The 5,893-nt window shown below is 55.9% G+C and overlaps 1 pseudogene across 1 annotated transcript in view; it reads right to left on the bottom strand.

Annotated features, from left to right (window-relative positions):
• Positions 1 to 1,120: 1,120 nt before the first annotated feature.
• Positions 1,121 to 5,893, bottom strand: part of LOC308174833 (proto-oncogene DBL-like) — a 30,979-nt pseudogene continuing 26,206 nt past the window's right edge. Inside the window, exons 17-25 of the transcript in view lie at positions 4,577 to 4,792; positions 4,020 to 4,112; positions 3,754 to 3,876; positions 3,421 to 3,478; positions 2,642 to 2,911; positions 2,303 to 2,421; positions 2,058 to 2,173; positions 1,235 to 1,343; positions 1,121 to 1,135 (exon numbers count right to left, since the gene is read on the bottom strand). The product of the transcript in view is annotated as a proto-oncogene DBL-like (transcript). The remainder of the gene's footprint in view (positions 1,136 to 1,234; positions 1,344 to 2,057; positions 2,174 to 2,302; positions 2,422 to 2,641; positions 2,912 to 3,420; positions 3,479 to 3,753; positions 3,877 to 4,019; positions 4,113 to 4,576; positions 4,793 to 5,893) is intronic.

Raw genomic sequence — 5,893 nt, 5'->3', positions numbered from 1 at the left:
TGAGTGATACAAAATGGCCGCCCGGTACGAACCAGGAACTGCCCGTCAGGATGGTTTGGCACATGAGCTGGTGATGAACCTTCAGAACGCTACCACGGCAACGCAGGTCCTGGTGATCACATGACCCTGTCCAGGTGTCAAGTCAGTCACATGATCACGAGGACCACAGACCGCTGCCTCAGAGTTTCCCAAGTGTCTCCAGCATACAGGAAGTGACGTCGTCGTGACGATCCCGTAGCTATGACGACCAGCAGTGTTGGAGCAGTCGTGGAGAGAAGCTTGGGTCCCGGTTACCTTGGTTTCCGCGGTTACGGTGTGCTTGAGCGTGATTGGTTGGATGGAGGCAGGTTGTGACCCTCGAATGGCGAATGAGTTCCACTGGTCTAGAACACGAGAGCCTAGTTCTACACTAGGAGACTAGGAGACTAGGAGACAAGGAGACTAGGACACTAGGACACTAGGAGACAAGGAGACTAGGACACTAGGAGACTAGGAGACTAGGAGACTAGTGTCTTAGTGTCCTAGTGTCCTAGTGTCCTTGTTTCCTAGTGTCCTTTTCCCCTAGTCTCCTCGTCTCCTAGTCTCCTAGTCTCCTTGTCTCCTAGTCTCATAGTCCCCTAGTCTCCTTGTCTCATAGTCTCCTAGTCTCCTAGTGTCCTAGTCTCCTAGCCTCCTAGTCTCCTAGTCTCCTAGCCTCCTAGTCTCCTAGTGTCCTAGTCTCCTAGTCTCCTAGTGTCCTAGTCTCCTAGCCTCCTAGTCTCCTAGTCTCCTAGTGTCCTAGTCTCCTAGTGTCCTAGTCTCCTAGTGTCCTAGTCTCCTAGCCTCCTAGTCTCCTAGTGTCCTAGTCTCCTAGTGTCCTAGTCTCCTAGCCTCCTAGTCTCCTAGTCTCCTAGTGTCCTAGTCTCCTAGCCTCCTAGTCTCCTAGTCTCCTCATCTCCTAGTCTCCTAGTCTCCTAGTCTCTCTGGCAGCAAGGTTCACACTCCTGGAGAAAACACAAGCCTTGGTGTGGATGGACATGACCACCGGTCGATGACAGGAGGTGTGTGTGTGAGTGTGTGTGTGTGTGAGTGTGAGTGTGTGTGTGTGTGTTTTCACACATGGTGCTGAGCTCCCTGCTCCTCATATTTCCGGGACCTGGAGGAGACAGTAAGAGAGACACAGGTGTGTTTACAGTCAGGTACAGGTGTGTTTACAGGTGTGTTTAGATCTCTGGTCTGATTGGGCAGCTCTCACCTGCCCTCCCAGGCTGTTGCCGTCGCCATGACAACTCTCCCCCAGAATCCTGTGCAGGTTATAACCGGAGACCCGCCCCTCGTCACCACGACTCACATTCCTCACCAGCCTGAGAGACAGACAGACAGACAGACAGACAGGCAGACAGGCAGACAGACAGACAGATACAGAGAGACAGGCAGACAGGCAGACAGACAGACAGACAGGCAGACAGGCAGACAGACAGGCAGGCAGACAGACAGGCAGACAGACAGGCAGGCAGACAGGCAGGCAGACAGGCAGGCAGACAGGCAGACAGACAGACAGAGAGACAGACAGACAGACAGACAGACAGACAGGCAGACAGACAGACAGGCAGACAGGCAGGCAGACAGGCAGACAGACAGACAGGCAGACAGACAGACCAACAGGCAGACAGACAGACAGACAGACAGACAGGCAGACAGACAGACAGGCAGACAGACAGACAGGCAGACAGACAGACAGGCAGACAGACAGACAGACCAACAGGCAGACAGGCAGACAGACAGACAGGCAGGCAGACAGGCAGGCAGACAGACAGACAGACCAACAGGCAGACAGACAGACAGACAGGCAGACAGACAGACAGGCAGACAGACAGGCAGACAGACAGACAGGCAGACAGACAGACCAACAGGCAGACAGACAGACAGACAGGCAGGCAGACAGACAGACAGATACAGAGAGACAGACAGACAGACAGGCAGACAGGCAGACAGGCAGACAGACAGACAGACATTAGTACATTGTAGTTGTAACAGTTTGTAACAGTGTGATGTTAGGGTCAGGGGTCAGTTCTTACCACTGTCCTGCAGTGTCTTCCTGCAGCAGCCGGATGACATCACCGCACTTAACGACGAGGTCATCATCCGTACTACACACACTACTGTCCACCATGGCCCGGTACTGACCCGCAACCTGTAACCATAGCAACCACAGTACACCCATCCACCCTCTACTACTACTACTACTACTGCTGTAGGGTCAACAACACAGCACACACCTGTAATGCTGCTACAATGCTTTCTGCCAGATGTGCTCACTCACCAGGGGGGCGGGGCCATCGTCCTCCTCGGAGTCCGATTGGTTGGAGACGTCGGTAGCCCCTCCTCCCCAGTCCTCCAGCCCCTCACACACGGCCACGGAGTGGGCGGAGCCAGGCCAGGCTGCAGGAGACAGAGCAGAGGACAACTTGTGATGTCATACCTCAACGTCCTCCATGACTGCTGGGGGGCTGTTAGGGGGGGGTTGTTGGGGGTCTGGGGGGGGGGGTGTTGGGGTTCTGGGGGGTGTTGGGGGTCTGGGGGGGAGGGTTGGGAGTCTGGGGATCTGGGGGAGTCTTTGGGGGGGGTTGTTGTGGGGGTGTTTATGGGGTGAGTAACTCACTGTGGCGGTCGTGCGGCCTGGGCGCCCGGACCACGGGCTCGCTGTGGGCGTGGCTGCAGCTGCTGCGGTCCGACTCCGCCTCCTGGGCCACGCTCCCCCCCTGGGCCACGCCCCCCCCCTGGGCCACGCCCTGGGCCCCCCCCATGGCCCCGCCCGCACACAGCTGGCTGTGAGGAGGAGGGACATCAAGACAAGCTGAGCAGCCAGCGAACTGGGCGGGGCTCCAGGCCAGCGCCATGCACACGGACGCACGCACCACCACGCTGGCCACTCCCCACCAGCACCACAGAGACAGAAACACAACACCACCACGGTCACATGACAGGGGAGGGGGGAGGGGCAGGGCGAGGGGCAGGGCGAGGGGCAGGGGGCGGGGCTAGCTGATGACACGATACATCACATGATCACAGTGTCGCTGGTCGCTGGTGGTCGCATCATGCTACCGCTTTGTTAGCGTTGACGACACGACACATGCAGACGACGGATCGTTTACCATGATATGGAGGGGAGGGGAGGAGGAGGGAGAGGAGAGGAGAGGAGAGTGGAGGAGAGGAGGGGTGGAGGGAGGAGGAGAGAGGAGGAGGGGAGGAGGGAGGAGAGGAGAGGAGGAGAGAGGAGAGGAGAGGAGAGGAGAGAGGAGAGAAGAGGAGGAGAGGGAGGAGAGGAGAGGAGAGGAGGAGAGAAGGAGAGGAGGAGGAGAGGAGGAAAGGGGGAGGAGAGGAGAGGGGAGAAAGGAGGGAGCGGAGGAGAGGAGAGGAGACATGCATATAGAGTGTCACCTGTCAGAAGGGGGAGGAGACAGTGGCGACTCTGATGGCTGGAGGGGCGGAGCATCATCTGGGAGAGAGGGGGGGAGGCAGAGGGGAGGAGGGGGAGAGAGGAGGAGAGGGAGGGAGGGGGGCAGAGAGAGAGAGGGAGGGGACAGAGAGAGACAGAGAGAGAGAGAGGGGGGAGGGGGAGAGAGAGGGGAGGCAGAGAGGAGGAAGGGGACAGAGAGAGAGAGAGAGGGAGGGGACAGAGAGAGAGAGAGAGGGAGAGGGAGGGGATAGAGAGAGACAGAGAGAGAGAGAGAGAGGGGAGAGAGAGAGAGAGAGAGATAGTAAACAACCAACACAGCCAACAGACAGGAAGAGGAGAAACAAGAGGAAGTAGAGACCTTGGAGCAGCCTCTGCTGATTGGTCAGGACCTTCCTCAGCTCTGTCAGCCATGACACCTTCACCTCCACTGTAGGAGCCTGAGAACACACACACACACACACACACACGCACACGCACACTACAGCAATGAGAGAGAGAGAGAGAGAGAGAGAGAGAGAGAGAGAGAGGGTGTGTGTGTGTGTGTGTGTGTGTGTGTGTGTGTGTGTGTGTGGTCCCTCACCTGGACAACGTACACCTCCTCTCTGCCGCTGTACCAGATCTCAAACTTCCTCACGTCTCCTTTCACGTTCTCTGTGATGCCAACAGCATTCATCTGGAGAGGAAACAGTTAAGTTACAGCATTCATCTGGAGAGGAAACAGTTCAGTTACAGCATTCATCTGGAGAGGAAACAGTTCAGTTACAGCATTCATCTGGAGAGGAAACAGTTCAGTTACAGCATTCATCTGGACAGGAAACAGTTTAGTTACAGCATTCATCTACACAGGAAACTTTGCTAGGGTACTATACTAGGGTACTATACTAGGGTACTATAGGGTAGTATATAGGGTACTAGGGTAGTATACTAGGGTACTAGGGTACTAGGGTAGTATATAGGGTACTAGGGTACTAGGGTAGTATATAGGGTACTAGGGTAGTATATAGGGTACTAGGGTAGTATACTAGGGTACTAGGGTAGTATATAGGGTGCTAGGGTAGTATACTAGGGTACTAGGGTACTAGGGTAGTATACTAGGGTACTAGGGTAGTATATAGGGTACTAGGGTACTAGGGTTACCCTGAGGCAGTGTTTGAAGCTGTAGAAGGGCGTGCGGTCGTCTCCGTTGTCCTGGCGACGCTTGCAGAGCAGCAGGGCGTGGTCGTAGAGGAACAGGTGTCTCTGCGAGGGCTTGAACCGCGCCAGGTCCTTCATGCGGGTCGGCCCGCGCCGGTGGCTGACCCACACGCTGAACGAGCCCTGCATCAGCACACGGCCCAGAGCCCCCAGGTCACCCTGCAACACAACACAGCACATCACTACACAACACAACACAACACACATCACTACACAACACACAACACATCACTACACTACACACATCACTACACACAACACATCACTACACTACACACATCACTACACTACACAACACACATCACTACACAACACAACACAACACACATCACTACACACAACACACATCACTACACACATCACTACACAACACACATCACTACACATCACTACACACATCACTACACAACACAACACACATCACTACACAACACAACACAACACACAACACATCACTACACACATCACAACACACATCACTACACATCACTACACACATCACTACACACATCACAACACAACACACAACACATCACTACACACATCACTACACACATCACTACACACATCACAACACAACACACATCACTACACAACACAACACAACACAACACGTCTCGTCCTGTTTGTCCTGTTGCGTTTGCCGTAGTTGTTTTTCCGGGTTCAGAGCACGCTGGCGTCCGCGTTGTGACTGCCGCTTCTGTTTCCCGGTCCTGTCTTTTTGTATCCTGTCTTTTTGTATCCTGTCCTATCCTTTTTGTATCCTGTCCCGCCGACCTCCGCTGCCTTCCCCCCCGCCATCTCCCGCCTCTCACCGCCTTCACTACCGGACTGCAGTACTCACCGCCTTCACTACCGGACTGCAGTACTCACCGCCTTCACTACCGGACTGCAGTACTCACCGCCTCATCGTTCCTGTCCCCCGGCTCTGTGTTGCCGACCGACCCGCTGCGCGCCGCTCTCAGACATCGCTGGCCTGGCCGTGCTGTGCTACTACCCTCGTCCCGGGAGGTAGCCACCGCTCCCTCCCCGGTTCGGGGGTTGCCATCTCCGCAGGTGAGTGTCGGTCCTTCCCAGCCTTCACTCACTGCTGCGCGATTTGGTCGCTGGCATGGCACGGCTAGGCTGGCCGGCCACGCGGGTTCGGTCCCAGGCTGGCAATACTGATGACAACGGCAACGGCGGCACCGCGCTGTCGCTCTGGTTCACTCCCTGTCGTTTTGCCCTGGACTCCCGGCCATCTCACCTGCCCCCCACCTC

This window comes from Nansenia antarctica (assembly GCF_963989245.1).
Source record: "Nansenia antarctica genome assembly, chromosome: 20".
Classification (NCBI taxonomy): Eukaryota; Metazoa; Chordata; class Actinopteri; order Argentiniformes; family Microstomatidae; genus Nansenia; species Nansenia antarctica.
The sequence above is the reverse complement of the archived record's forward strand: the minus strand, read 5'-3'. Positions and strand labels throughout refer to the sequence as shown.